The sequence below is a fragment of the Arachis hypogaea genome, chromosome 15 (genome assembly GCF_003086295.3).
Source record: "Arachis hypogaea cultivar Tifrunner chromosome 15, arahy.Tifrunner.gnm2.J5K5, whole genome shotgun sequence".
NCBI classification, from domain to species: Eukaryota; Viridiplantae; Streptophyta; class Magnoliopsida; order Fabales; family Fabaceae; genus Arachis; species Arachis hypogaea.
The window spans coordinates 125598479-125614709 of NC_092050.1; the positions used below are offsets into that span (position 1 = coordinate 125598479).

The following is a 16231-nucleotide window of genomic DNA, read 5'->3' on the forward strand; positions in this document are numbered from 1 at the left end:
TGGGCCAGCTGAGTAAAAGGATCACTGAAATCCCTCCTAGTACTCTCCCAAGCAATACAGAAGAGAATCCAAAAGGAGAGTGCAAGGCCATTGACATAAGCGCCATGGCCGAACCTGTGAGGAGAGGAGAGGACGTGAATCCCAAGGAGGAAGACCTCCTGGGACGTCCAGTGGTTAATAAGGAGCTTCCCTCTGAGGAACCAAAGGACTCTGAGGCCTATCTAGAGACCATAGAGATCCCATTGAACCTCCTTATGCCCTTCATGAGCTCTGATGAATATTCCTCTTCTGAAGAGAATGAGAATGTTACTGAAGAGCAAACTGCCAAGTTTCTTGGTGCAATCATGAAGCTGAATGCCAAATTATTTGGCATTGATACTTGGGAAGTTGAACCTTCCTTGTTCATCAATGAACTAAGTGATCTGGATCAACTGACATTGCCTCAGAAGAGACAGGATCCTGGAAAGTTCATAATACCCTGTACCATAGGCACCATGATCTTTAAGGCTCTGTGTGACCTTGGTTCAGGAATAAACCTCATGCCCCTCTCTGTAATAGAGAAACTGGGAATCTATGGGGTGCAAGCTGCTAAAATCTCATTAGAGATGGCAGACAGCTCTAGAAAACAGGCTTATGGACAAGTAGAGGACGTGTTAGTAAAGGTTGAAGGCCTTTACATCCCTGCTGATTTCATAGTTCTGGATACTGGAAAGGAAGAGGATGAATCCATCATCCTAGGAAGACCTTTCCTGGCCACAGCAAGAGCTGTGATTGATGTTGACAGAGGTGAAATATTCCTTCAATGGAATGAGAACTCCCTTGTGTTTAAAACTCAAGGATCTCCGTCTGCAACCATGGGGAGGAAGCAGAAAAAGCTTCTCTCCAAGCAGAGTCAACCAGAGCCCCCACAGTCAAACTCTAAGTTTGGTGTTGGGAGGCCACAACCAAACTCTAAGTTTGGTGTTGAACTCCCATATCCAAACTCTAAGTTTGGTGTTGGAGAGTCTCAACAAAGCTCTGCACATCTGTGAGGCTCCATGAGAGCCCACTGTCAAGCTATTGGCATTAAAGAAGCGCTTGTTGGGAGGCAACCCAATGTTTATCTAATTCTTATTTTTATTGTTTTTCATGTTTTCTTAGGTTCATGATCATGTGGAGTCACAAAATAAACAAAAAAAATTCAAAAACGGAATCAAAAACAGCAGAAGAAAAATCACACCCTGGAGGAGCATCTGTCTGGCGTTCAAACGCCAGAACAGAGCATAGTTCTGGCACTGAACGCCCAGAATGGGAGCATCCTGGCGCTGAACGCCCAGAACAAGCATGGTTCTGGCGTTCAACGCCAGAAATGGCAGCAAATGGGCGTTGAACACCCAAAATGGGCACCAACCTGGCGCTGAACGCCCAGAGTTGTGTGCAAGGGCATTTTGCATGCCTAAATTGGTGTAGGGATGTAAATGCCTTGACACCTCAAGATCTGTGGACCTCACAGGATCACCTCAGGATCTGTGGACCCCACAGGATCCCCACCTACCTCCACTCACTCTCCTCTCTCTTCTCAATCATCCTCTATTCCCAATAAACACTCTTCCCTATTAACTCTTTACCACTCACATCCAAACACACACTTTCCTTCAAAATTCAACATCTCTTTCCCACCCAATCCCACCCATATGGCCGAATACACATCTCCCTCCATCTCCTCCATATCTTCTTCTTATTCTTCTATTCTTTCTTCTTTTGCTCGAGGGCGAGCAACATTCTAAGTTTGGTGTGGTAAAAAGCATAGCTTTTTTGTTTTTTCCATAACCATTGATGGCACCTAAGGCCAAAGAAGCCTCTAGAAAGAGGAAAGGGAAGACAAAAGCTTCCATCAAGGGTCTATAGCTCAGTGGTAGAACATTTGACTGCAAATCAAGAGATCCCTGAGATACCTCAGGGGATACATTTTCTTCCACACAATTATTGGAAGCAACTAAGGGTGGAACATCAAGAGCACTCCATCATCCTTCATGAAATCAGAGAAGATCTAAAAGCAATGAAGAAGGAGCAGCAAAGACAAGGAAGAGACATAGAAGAGCTCAAGGACATCACTAAGGTGGACTCATTCCTTGTTCTTACTTTCTCTGTTTTTCGTTTTTATATGTTATGTGCTTATATATGTTTGTGTCTTCATTACATGATCATTAGTAGTTAGTAACTATGTCTTAAAGATATGAATGTCCTATGAATCCATCACCTCTCTTAAATAAAAACTGTTTTAATTTAAAAGAACAAGAAGTACATGAGTTTCGAATTTATCCTTGAACTTAGTTTAATTATATTGATGTGGTGACAGTGCTTCTTATTTTCTGAATGTATGATTGAATAGTGCATATGTCTTTTGAAGTTGTTGTTTAAGAATGTTAAATATGTTGGCTCTTGAAAGAATGATGACTAGGAGACATGTTATTTGATAATCTGAAAAATCATAAAAATGATCCTTGAAGCAAGAAAAAGCAGCAAAGAACAAAGCTTGCAGAAAAAAAAAAATAGGCGAAAAAAAATAGAAAGAAAAAGAAAAAGCAAGCAGAAAAAGCCAATAACCCTTAAAACCAAAAGGCAAGGGCAATTAAAAAGGATCCCAAGGCTTTGAGCATCAGTGGATAGGAGGGCCTAAAGGAATAAAATCCTGGTCTAAGCGGCTAAACCAAGCTGTCCCTAACCATGTGCTTGTGGCGTGTAGGTGTCAAGTGAAAACTTGAGACTGAGCGGTTAAAGTCAAGGTCCAAAGCAAAAGAAGAGTGTGCTTAAGAACCCTGGACACCTCTAATTGGGGACTTTAGCAAAGCTGAGTCACAATCTGAAAAGGTTCACCCAATTATGTGTCTGTGGCATTTATGTATCCGGTGGTAATACTGGAAAACAAAGTGCTTAGGGCCACGGCCAAGACTCATAAAATAGCTGTGTTCAAGAATCATCATACTGAACTAGGAGAATCAAATAACACTATCTGAACTCTGAGTTCCTATAGATGCCAATCATTCTGAACCTCAATGGATAAAGTGAGATGCCAAAACTATTCAAGAGGCAAAAAGCTATAAGTCCCGCTCATTTGATTGGAGCTATGTTTCATTGATAGTTTGGAATTTATAGTATATTCTATTCTTTTTATCCTATGTTGATTTTCAGTTGCTTGGGGACAAGCAACAATTTAAGTTTGGTGTTGTGATGAGCGGATAATTTATACGCTTTTTGACATTGTTTTTAGTATGTTTTTAGTAGAATCTAGTTACTTTTAGGGATGTTTTTAATAGATTTTGTGTTAAATTCACATTTCTGGACTTTACTATGAGTTTGTGTGTTTTTCTGTGATTTCAGGTATTTTCTGGCTGAAATTGAGGGACTTGAGCAGAAATCAGATTCAGAGGTTGAAAAAGGACTGCTGATGCTGTTGGATTCTGACCTCCCTGCACTCAAAGTGGATTTTCTGGAGCTACAGAACTCGAAATGGCGCGCTTCCAATTGCATTGGAAAGTAGACATCCAGGGCTTTCCAGCAATATATAATAGTCCATACTTTGGCCAAGAATTGATGACGTAAACTGGCGTTCAACGCCAGATTTCTACCCAAATCTGGCGTCCAGCGCCAGAAAAGGATCCAAAACCAGAGTTGAACGCCCAAACTGGCACAAAAACTGGCGTTCAACTCCACAAATGGCCTCTGCACGTGAAACACTTAAGCTCAGCCCAAACACACACCAAGTGGGCCCCGGAAGTGGATTTATACATCAAATACTTACTCATGTAAACCCTAGTAGCTAGTTTATTATAAATAGGAGCTCTTACTATTGTATTAGGCATCTTTGGACGCCTGGTTCTTAGATCAGAGGGGCTGGCCTCTCGGCCATGCCTGGACCTTTCACTTATGTATTTTTAACGGTAGAGTTTCTACACTCCATAGATTAGGGTGTGGAGCTCTGCTGTTCCTCAAAGATTAATGCAAGTACTAATGTTTTCTATTCAATTCATCTTATTTCGCTTCTAAGATATCCATTCGCACCCAACAACGTGATGAAGGTGATGATTATGTGTGACGCTCATCACCATCTCCCCTATGAACACGTGCCTGACAAACACTTCCGTTCTACATGAAATAAGCAAGAATGAATATCTCTTAGATCTCTTAACCGGAATCTTCGTGGCGTAAGCTAGAATGATGGCGGCATTCAAGAGAATCCGGAAGGTCTAAACCTTGTCTGTGGTATTCCGAGTAGGATTCAATGATTGAATGACTGTGACGAGCTTCAAACTCGCGAGTGCTGGGCGTTAGTGACAGATGCAAAAGGAGGGTGAATCCTATTCCAGCATGATCGAGAACCGACAGATGAATAGCCGTGCCGTGACAGGGTGCATGAGCATATTATTCACTGAGAAGAGGGGATGTAGCCACTGACAACGGTGATGCCCTTGCATAAAGCCAGCCATGGAAAGTAGTAAGACTAATTGGATGAAGATAGCAGGAAAGCAGAGGTTCAGAGGAACGAAAAGCATCTCCATTCGCTTATCTGAAATTCCTACCAATGATTTACATAAGTATCTCTATCCCTATTTTATTATATAATATTCGAAAACACCATTATCACTTTATATCTGCCTGACTGAGATTTACAAGGTGACCATAGCTTGCTTCATACCAACAATCTCCGTGGGATTCGACCCTTACTCACGTAAGGTATTACTTGGACGACCCAGTGCACTTGCTGGTTAGTTGTATCGAAGTTGTGACAATTATGAATTAAGATCAGAGCACCAAGCTTTGGAGCCATTACCAGGATTTGTTCGAGCCTGGAGATCACAATTTCGTGCACCAGTTTTATGGTGGTTTCATGCATAGCAACTTAGGTTCATTCCTGGCTTTCAGACCTTTATCATGTCCTAGAATACTCACTGTGATTGCATCCCATGAGACTTTTATTCATTGATCCTTTTGTTGTTATTTCAGTGCTTATTTGTGTTCTTAGGCTAAGTGTTCTGTAAGGGGGCAACTCTTTAAAATAAGCTTTCAGCCAACACTCCCGAACCAGTTGGTTCAAGGTGCTAGGTGTTGAAGCACCCCGAAGGACTTACTTGCTCAAGTCTCTCCCCCATACATACACACCACAGGCATATAGTTTATTTATTTTCTTTTCTTGAGACCTTGGTGTCCAGCACCTCTTTGGGTTACTAAATGCTCTGTAGTGAGGGTTACTCTTGATAGTGGACTTTCAGCTAATAATCCCGAGTTAGTTAACCCAAGTTACCAAGTGATAAGGCACCCCTAAGAGCTTATTCATCCAAGTAGATCCCTCACACAGGAGCACCACAGACACATGCCTCAAGATTAAAACCATTGGTGCCTAGCCTTATTGCTTACTCTTTTTCTTTTATTTTTCAACCTTTATTGTTCTTTCCCTTTTTCTTATTAGGATCTTCTTATTTAGCTAGTTTCATGGGGTGTGTCTCAAGCATAGCTGATAAACCACTATTTTATGGTTTATCTTGTACTCAATTGAGTGGTTTCTATCTACTCTTTACCTACTTATTCATACTATTTGCATGGTTTTACATTTGCATTCCTAATTATGTACTTTGATTGAAAACATGCTTCTTTGATCTTATATTTGCTTATTATCAATCATCTCTTATCACCATTAGATGCCTTGATATGCGTGTTAAGTGTTTTCAGAGATTACAGGGCAGGAATGGCTCAGAGGATGGGAAGAAAGCATGCAAAAGTGGAAGGAATGCAAGAAATTGGAGAAATTGCTAAGCTGTCCAGCCTGACCTCTCTGCACTCAAACAGCTATAACTTTAGCTACAGAGGTCCAAACGACGCGATTTTAGTTGCGTTGGAAAGATAACGTCCGGGGATTCGATTTGATATATAATATGCTATAGTTCCTCTGAAGCTAGGCGATGCGACCGTGTGATCCATGCGGCCGCGTCGCAGTGACGGAATTCCAGCGTGGCAAAATTCGAAACCAGCGAATTCTGGACTGTTTTTGACCCAGTTTGCAGCCCAGAAAAAACAGATTAGAGGCTATAAAGTGGGGGAATGCATCCATACATATCACGCTTCCATAATTCACAATTTTAGGAGTAGATGTAGTTTTTAGAGAGAGAGGTTCTCTCCTCTCTCTTAGGATTAGGATTTAGGATTAGGATTTAGGATTTCTCTTAGTTTTAGGAGTGACTCTCAATCCCAGGTTCAATGTTCTTTTTTATCTCTTTTTTCAATTTAATTTATGAAATCTTTATGTTTAGATTGATCTTCTATTGTTAATGCAATTCGAGGTAATTTCAGATTTAATTTTGCTTTACTTATTTATAAGTGCTTTCAATTTAATTTACATATTTTCTTCCTTTTGGCTTTGGTTAAATAATTGGTAACTCTTGAGTTATCAAACTCATTGTTGATTGAGAATTGGAATTCTTCAAGAATTAATTCATCCACTTAACTTACCTTCATAGTTAGAGGTTAATAAAGTGGGAGAAAAATCAAATTCTCATTACAATTGATAAGGATAACTGGGATAGGACCTCCAGTCTTCATACCTTGCCAAAAGTTTATTTTACAGTTATTTATTAATTTTTATTGCTTGAAAATATACCTGTGCACATTGCCCAAACTCCAAATTTCTCAAAACCCCAAATTTACAATCTCCATAACCAATAATAAGAACATACCTCCCTGCAATTCCTTGAGAAGACGACCCGAGGTTTGAATACTCGGTTATCAATTTCAAAGGGGTTTGTTACTTGTGACAACCAAAACGTTTGCACGAAGGGATTTTTGTCGGTTTAGAGACTATATCTACAACGCGACTGTTTTTATGACATTCTTTACTGGCAAAAATCCTAACGTCAAAATGGCGCCGTTGCCGGAGAATTGCAAACGTGTGCCTTATTATTGGTTATTGTAAATATTTTTTAATTTTTGCTTGTTTATTTGTTTTTATTTTTGTTTTTATTTTTGCTTTTTCGTAAATTAAGAGGTTATTGGATTTTATTTTAAAAATTTTTATCTTATCTTATCTTATTTCAAAAATCAAATTTCAAAATTCAAATTTAAAAAATTTTCAAAATTTAAATTTAAAAATTTTCAAAAATTCAAATTTCAAATTTCAAATATTCAAATTTCAAAATTTAATTTTCAAATTCAAAATTTAAATAACCTTTTAATTTAAATTTATTTTTATTTTTATTTTTAATTTTTATTTACTACTATGAACTCTCACCCCTTTGGCTATGAGTCTGGTTACAATAATATTGCAGGAAGAAGAAATTACAATGAGAACAGGCATCAAGGTTGGAACAATCAAAGATGGGAGGAGCCACAAGGATTTGATCAACCCTCATGGCAACAACCACCTCCAATGGACTATCAACAACCACCACCATATGCCTATGAACCCTTTCCTCAACATGACTTTGGACCACCATACTCACAAGCCCCTTTCCACCACTCACCTCCATATGACCCTAACCCACATCCACCATACCAACCACCTTATGAGCCATATGAACCATATATAGAATCACCACAATTCCAATCCAATCACTCCCAACCACCACCACTTTCTTTTGTATCATGTCCAAGTCCGGCAACCCGAGAAGCAGAGGATCGCCTAAGGGAAACAGTAATTAAATTTCAGGTAACCGTTCAACAACTGGAGCAAGCATTAATTCAATGGGCTTCTAGGCGCTCAAATATACAAGGATCAGCCACAGCTCCATGTGGATAGTCTAGTGAAGAGCGTAGCATGAAGGAGATACTAGAGGCTCCAGTGGACAAGACAGAGCATGAATTCATACTAGATCAAGTAGAAGAAGCTGTCATCGTTCAAGAATAAGAGTTGGTTGAAGACTTAGGAGATGTAGAACCTCCATGGGAAAGTCCAGTCATAGAACCCCCTTCCAAGACGTTTGAAATTGATGCTGAGAAGGGTGTACAACCTCCAAGGCATATCACAGTTGAAGACTTGGAAGAGGTTGATCAAGAGATGGAGATTCAAGAAGAGGAAGCACAACCTCCCATGCCCTTGGAAAACAATGAAGAGAAGATTGAATTGGAAGAAAGCTACCAAGAGGAAGAGGTTGAAATTGAAGAAGCTTGCAAATAGGTGGTAATTATCAGAGAAGAGCACAAGGGAGTGGAGCTTGCAATTTCATTAAAAATGCCTCCCCCTAAGTTGCCATCATCCTTCACAACATTCAAGTGGGTAAAATTCATATCCCATAGCTTTCTAATCCCACTTGAATATGGGCTACTGGAGACGGATGGTCAACTTAGAGCTCTTTGTGGCATTAAGAGCAAGAGGAAGATGGCCAATGGTAAGAATTGTCCTGTAAGGTTCATTATGGTTGGAAGCTTTAAGTTTAAACGCAAGGGTTGGTGTAGAGCTCAAATGAATGGGTCTAGGAAGCTGTTTGGTAGCTGCAGTGAGAATTCAAATTACTTATCACCCGGCTGGAAAAATACAGATCCCGACAAAAATGGGTGTAAAAGCAAGGTTTGGGATCCTAGAATCTGTTATGACATCCAACACCCTGGGAGCCTAAGAATCTTTTTGAAGCTGCTCAAGGGTTTTACATGCCTAGTTTGGGACCCCGGAGGTTACTGGAGATACAAACATTGGTGGAGATTCTTGGATGAATACAAGCATAAGCCACCATAACAGGAAGCTCATCAAATGTCCAACTTAAGGACTCTAACTAAAAGTGCTAGGTAGGAGACAACCCACCATGGTATAATCGTTCCTTTTTCATTTTTATTTAGTTTTATTTGTTTTTGAGTTTTATTTTATTTTATTGAACCTGGAGTTTTGCATCACATTCATATTAACACTGCATTCTGCATTTTCTTTTCAGACTAAAAAAAAAAGTGCCACGCGACGCGACCGCATCAGCGACGCGTCCGCGTCGCAAGGAGAGAAGAGAAAATAAAAACGAACAGAGAGTCACGCTGGAGCGAGGCTGGAGGCGTGCCAGTGGCACAATTCGTCCCACGTGACCGCGTCACTGACGCGTCCGCGTCGCAGGGGAATACTGGCCTCCCACGCGATCGCGTGCCCCAGGCGGCCGCGTGACCTGGATTTCGACGTCAAAGGGTGCATGGCCGAAAGTTGAGCTGAAGTTGGGCTGCATTCGTGCTGGAAGCCCAAGCCTCACCACGCGAACGCATGACCCACACGTCCGCGTCATTTTTAAAAGATGGCCACTCACGCGATCGCGTCGACCACGCGATCGCGTCACCTAGGATTTTGGCAATACTAAGTTTTGAACAGAGAGTTGTGCGACCGCGTGGCTGCACTCGCGCCAATCGCACAAATCAGGTCACGCGATCGCGTGAGCCACGCGTCCGCGTCACCTGACCTTATCGCGCACCACACGACCGCGTCACTCACGCGTCTGTGTCACAAGCAGCGCACAGAATATCCAGATCAGCCAATTTCTTATCTCTTCTTCTCTAATCCTTATTTTTCCTATCTTTTCTTTTTTCTTTCTTCTTCCTTTCTTATTTTTTTCACCTCCATTTTATTTTACTTAATTTATTTACATATATTCATTCATTGCATTTTAAATTTGTGCATATTTTTATTTTCTTTTCTGAAATTTTTTTATTATTTTTCTATTGGTGTTAAAAAAAAATTTTTTTTCAACTGTTGCATCTTTTCTTGAATTTATTTTGGTAACTTGTTTTACACTGTGGGATGATATTAATTATCTGCCAATGCCAATCTTTTATAATACTTGCACTTCATTTGCATTGCCATGAACTTACATTGTCTTTCATTACCCACTCTCTCCCCCCATTGTTGCAAATTTTTGCACTCTTGATCTGCCATGTACTTCTATTGTTTTCTCACTTGCATGTTGTAGCTACCATGTAATTGAGACCCTTATTATCTGGCATTAACATCCATATTTTATTTATTTTCTATCTTTATTTTTGGATTACGTTTTCTTTTCCCTCTTCTTTCAGGATGGCCACCACAAAGGGAGAGGAAAAGCTTCTTAATGGGAGAGACAAACAAGTTCCTACGCACATTCCTTGATGAGTGGAGCATCAGTTGGAGCAACCCGTCCACCTGCACATCTCAGCATGCACCGAAGACGGTGCAATCTTTAAGTGTGGGGAGGTCGACACTGATCTCCATGGGTTAGTATTTTCTTATCAACACCAATATTTTATTTTCCTTGTTAGTTGTTGTATTTGCATGTTTGTTTGATTTTTGTGCATATTTTACCACTTGGTTAAAATAATAAAATTCTTTTAAGACCCTATCTTTAAAAAAAAAATTCACTAATTTAAATTGAAAAATTTAATGTTACACTTGTTTGAAGAAATATTATTTTGGAACATGGTTTAGAACTCGAACACACAAAACCTGTGAGATTTTTTAGCCTATTTGAATTGGTTGCATTTTATCAACCAAAATTCTATTTTAATGTGTGTTTTTCTCTCTAAAATTGTGATCTTTGTCTTGCTTAATTCTATATTTCCATAATTTGATGTATGCATACACTTACATGATTGAGGCCTTTGTTTCACTGAGCTTACATACCCATATGGCCTTACCTTTCATTATCCTTTGCAAACCAATTTGAGCCTATTTTACCCCTTTGTTCTTCACTTTAGCACATCATTAACTCTAAGCGGAAAACAATAATGTCCTTAATTTGAATCCTTAGTTAGCTTAGACTAGTGAGAGTGCTTATAATTTAAGTGTGGAAAATTGGGTTTGGAAATATTTGGTTTGAGAATTGAGTATGTTAGAATTTTCTAAAAATGTGAAAGAAATGTTTGGGACATGTTCATGCATTCAATAAATTAATCATATGCATTGAGAAAAATAAAAGAAAAAAAAATATATATATATAAAAAAGGAGAGAAAAAGAAAAGAAAAAGTGCAAATCAGAGAAAGGGGACAAAATGCCCCAAAGTAAGTGGTGAAAGCAATGCATATGTACTGTACTTAAAATTAGAATGCATGAATATGTGGAAAACATGGTTAATGGATAGTTAGATGTTGTATTATGATTACATGGATTGTTTAAGTTAGGTGGGAAAAGTTTAAGTTAATTAAGGATTCAGATTTTAGTCCACTTGGCCAAATACAATCCTACCTTGACCCTAACTCCATTACAACCCTTAAAAGACCTCTTGATATGTGTATTTATGCATTAAATTTATGTTGATTGTTAGATGAAGAGCAAGCCTTAGAAAGCAAGGTTAGTAGAGAATTGAGAGAATCGGACCTAAAAATACTTGAGTGATTAGAGTGTATACACTACCAGTGAGGGTTCGATGCTCAATTCCTTGTTCCCTGCTTTCATGAGCTATTTTCTTCTTGCAAGTCTATTTGTACTTCATTTTCATGATTTAAATTAGTGAAATCCAGTTCATATTTCCTCTTGAAAGATTTATTTATTTTTAACCAAGTAGGTAGAAACATTTTGCATGTAGTTACATTCATATAGATAGGATTGCATTTCATATCATTCCTCTTCATCTTTATAGCTTCTCTTGAGCTTAGCATGAGGACATGCTAGTGTTTAAGTGTGGGGAGGTTGATAAACCACTATTTTATGGTTTATCTTGTGCTCAATTGAGTGGTTTCTATCTACTCTTTACCCACTTATTCATACTATTTGCATGGTTTTACATTTGCCTTCCTAATTATGTGCTTTGATTGAAAACATGCTTCTTTGATCTTATATTTGCTTATTATCAATCCTCTCTTATCACCATTAGATGCCTTGATATGTGTGTTAAGTGTTTTCAGAGATTACAGGGCAGGAATGGCTCGGAGGATGGGAAAAAAGCATGCAAAAGTGGAAGGAATGCAAGAAGTTGGAGAAATTGCTAAGCTGTCCAGCCTGACCTCTCTGCACTCAAACGGCTATAACTTTAGCTACAGAAGTCCAAACGACGCGGTTTTAGTTGCGTTGGAAAACTAACATCCGGGGCTTCGATTTGATATATAATATGCTATAGTTTCTCTGATGCTAGGTGATGCGACCGTGTGATCCATGCGGCCGCGTCGCAGTGACGGAATTCCAGCGTGGCAAAATTCGAAACCAACGAATTCTGGACTGTTTTTGACCCAGTTTGCGGCCCAGAAAACACATATTAGAGGCTATAAAGTGGGAGAATGCATCCATACATATCACACTTCCATAATTCACAATTTTAGGAGTAGATGTAGTTTTTAGAGAGAGAGGTTCTCTCCTCTCTCTTAGGATTAGGATTTAGGATTTCTCTTAGTTTTAGGAGTGACTCTCAATCCCAGGTTCAATATTCTTTTTTATCTCTTTTCTCAATTTAATTTATGAACTCTTTATGTTTAGATTGATCTTCTATTGTTAATGCAATTCGAGGTAATTTCATATTTAATTTTGCTTTGCTTTATTTATAAGTGCTTTCAATTTATTTACATATTTTCTTCCTTTTGGCTTTGGTTAAATAATTGGTAACTCTTGAGTTATCAAACTCATTGTTGATTGAGAATTGGAATTCTTCAATAATTAATTCATCCACTTAACTTACCTTCATAGTTAGAGGTTAATAAAGTGGGAGAAAAATCCAATTCTCATTACAATTGATAAGGATAACTGGGATAGGACCTCCAGTCTTCATACCTTGCTAAAAGTTTATTTTACAGTTATTTATTAATTTCTATTACTTGAAAATATACCTATGCACATTGCCCAAACTCCAAATTTCTCAAAACCCCAAATTTACAATCTCCATAACCAATAATAAGAACATACCTCCCTGCAATTCCTTGAGAAGACGACCCGAGGTTTGAATACTCGGTTATCAATTTCAAAGGGGTTTGTTACTTATGACAACCAAAACGTTTGCACGAAGGGATTTTTGTCGGTTTAGAGACTATATCTACAACGCGACTGTTTTTATGACATTCTTTACTGGCAAAAATCTTAACGTCAATAGCATTCCTGACAGATAGTTGTCTTCCCACCTTATGGTTGAACCAACTTAGCTAACTTATGACCATACCACAAACTCATGAACTTACTCCATAGTATGAACTCCTCTCTGGTCTTTAAAAACATACATTCTCTTTTCATTTGATTTAAAGGGACAAACATACAAGTAAGCAAAGTAAGGATGCAGTGACATAGAGACCAGCAAACATATACCTTTTCAACAAAAACTTAAAAGACAGAATTTAAAAAAAATTTAAACTAACATGGAAGCAAGTTCTATTTCATACAAGATCTTCCTTATTTAGAGCATAGAGAAAGATGGACCAAAGAAGGAACTCCACCAACTTTTACTCATGTGGTTGCCCATGCTCTCCTCCTTGCTTGTCCTCCTTGTGTCCCTCTTAATTGCTCGTACTCCCACTCCCTTTGCTTTTTCCAATCAGTTTCTTCCAGAAACCACCATCTTCCATCTTCTTTTTGAGTGTTTCCTTCTGCTGTTTCACCTTCCTCTCTTCTTATTCTACAAAATCTTTTTGGACCTCATCATATGTAGGGATGGCATAGTATAGATGATGCATATTACTAGACATGTAGTTCAACTTGGCTTGAGTGTTCACGTTGAACTCTTCCCTATGTAGTTGTCGTCCTTCATTAAGTACAGTGAACTCATTGAATGCTTTTATCTGAGCTATTTGCCGCTGATTGAGTTCCTGCAATTGCTTATCTTGGCGTTCTTGCCTCTCAGTAACTTGGTGGATGGCTTGAGTGAGCTGGGAGTATTGTTCCTGTTGCTGCTCCATTTGTTGTTTCTGCCACTCTTCTTGTTGGCTCATCTGGTTTAGTATTTGCTCTTGTCCTTCCATATGTCTCATCCCCAAATCTTCAATAGCTCTTAGAAGGTGATTCATATTCAAGTCGGCTGGGTAAGGATGCTCTTCTTGTTGATATTCTTCCTGATGAGACTCCTCTTGGTGAGCTCCTTCTTTTGCTTTTAGTTTCCCTATTTGTGGCCTTCTTTGTTGCTGAGCAGGTGTAGTATAGGACATACGCTGGGTTGTCATTAGCCTCCCAGGGTTCACCCAGTCTGAATTGCTATCCTCAAAGACCACCTTGGCCTTTGTGCATAATCGGAGAATGGTGCTGGGGTACCAAAGTCTTGCACCTGATTCAAGCTTCTCAGCTGAATCTTGAATTCCCTCAGCTATAAGTTCATGCACATTGATTTCTCCACCTTGTACTAGGTAATGTACCATAGTTGCTCGATTAATATTTACCTCTGAATTATTTGCAGCTGGGAGAATAGACCTCCTCACGAGTTCAAACCACCCCTTAGCTTCTGGGCTAAGGTCTCCCCTCTTGATGAACCGGGGTCTCCCATCTCCATACCTCTCCCAGTCAGCTGCTATAACACAGATGTCAGTCACGATCTCAGTGAGCTCATCATTGTCTTGGCTTTTACTTATCCTTGCATGATAACTGGGCTCATCAAAATGTGGTGATTTCAGGTGAAGAGTTCTTATTATAGCATTTGGGCTGAAGTCCACCTCCTTTACTCTTACATAGCTTTTGAAGGTTGGGACCCTAATTTTGTCTTCTCTAACCACATTTGCGTAGAACTCTTTGATGAGGTTTGCATTGATCTTCCCCTTTGGATTGGTGAGCATTTGCCATCCTCTTTCTTCAATCTTCTCCCGAATCTGTGGGCAGTCGTCTTCATTGATTTGGAAGGTTAACTCGGACAGTATCTTTTTGAACTTTATCCGCTCAAATTCTCATTCATGGAAGGCAGTCTTGAATCTCTTCTCGTCGAAAGGAATGTTCTCCATTGGTTCCTTCCTCTTCTGCCTCTTGGAGCTTGATGATGCCATGAATTCGGGTTGCTATGTGAGGGGATTGGAAGGTAAAGAGAGATGAGGAATTTGGTTGGTTAGGATGAGGTGTGATGAAGAGGTTTTGGACGCCGAAAGTGTGGAGTGTGGAGAGTGGGAATTTGAGTGTGAGGGGTAAGTATGCACTAGGACTCACTTATATAGGGAGATTGTGAGTGAATGGAGGGTGTGGATTGATGGAATGGTTGCTTGATGGACGGTTGGGGTTGTGCATGGAGAAAGGACAAGGATCATCATTTAGTGAGGTTTATTGGTTCGGTCTTCTAGAGTCTCTTTTCTTCAATGTTGCATGGCAACATTTTCCAATACATTCCTTCTTGAGACAAGTGTGTAGTTTCTCTTCATGAAGTGGCCGAACCTTTCTCCTTTAATTGTCCAATCAATCTCCTTCAATGCTCCTCTCCTTTTTCCTATAAAGATCAAATAAGAAAAGTAAGAATTAATATCATAAAAAATCAATTTAAATTTTACGGCTAGGATAATAAAGGGAAGAAAAGATTAGATTGTTTATTCATGAACTCCGACTAACTAACTAACTGTGTATCCTTATATGCACATTGGTGCACCATGGGGTGACCCCAAACTTAGTTTGGAGCACTGTGATGAAAAGTCCTGTTCAAAGCTCCAAGACTAGCATGCTCTCAGTTGCATTCATGCTTTCTTGGCATGCTTTGAACACTAAACATGTTCTTTACTATATACTGCAATATAAGGACTTCACTAAGTGTTTGTCAAGTTTGGGTTGGAATTCATGAATATTGACTTATTCACTAGTAAAAGCTCATAAAACATGGGTTGCCTCCCATGAAGCGCTTCTTTAGCGTGACTAGCTTGACGTTTCTCCTTCATCAGGGAGGTTGATAATGCTTCAAGTCCTCCCCTCTTGCCTTGGACTTATATCCATTGGTTGTATCAATGATCTCTACATGTTCCAAGGAGAGAACTCTGTTGATAGTGAAGACCTTAGTTAACTGAGATGGTACAGTGGGGAGATTAGGGAGAATATCTGGGAAGTAAGCTGAGATCACTTTATCCCCTGGAGAGAAGTCTTCCGTAGGGATCTTCTTGTTCCTCCACCCCCTTGGTACCTTCTTCTTTGTCCCTTTTGATGTTGCCTTGCTTTTTGTGGCTTCTTCCTCTAAGGGAATTTTGTTGTTGTCTTCACATGTCTCTGGTGGTTTAGGTTCCTCCAGCTTTTCCTTGAGCTGTGACAACTGCTTATTTCCTTGTTCATCAATCAAGGGTTTTCCCAGGTGGGCTAGTTGTGCTTCAGTGCTTGCTTCCTCTTTCAGCATCTCATCATGATCTTTGCTTAGTTCTTTGTTCTCTTCGTCTGCTTCTTGTGAGAGTTTGAAGACATTAAAG

General features: G+C 39.4%; 1 long non-coding RNA gene across 1 annotated transcript in view; it reads right to left on the reverse strand.

Annotated features, from left to right (window-relative positions):
* Positions 1 to 16231, reverse strand: part of LOC140179536 (uncharacterized) — a 53016-nt gene that overhangs the window by 28099 nt on the left and 8686 nt on the right. The gene's annotated exons all lie outside the window — the stretch shown is intronic.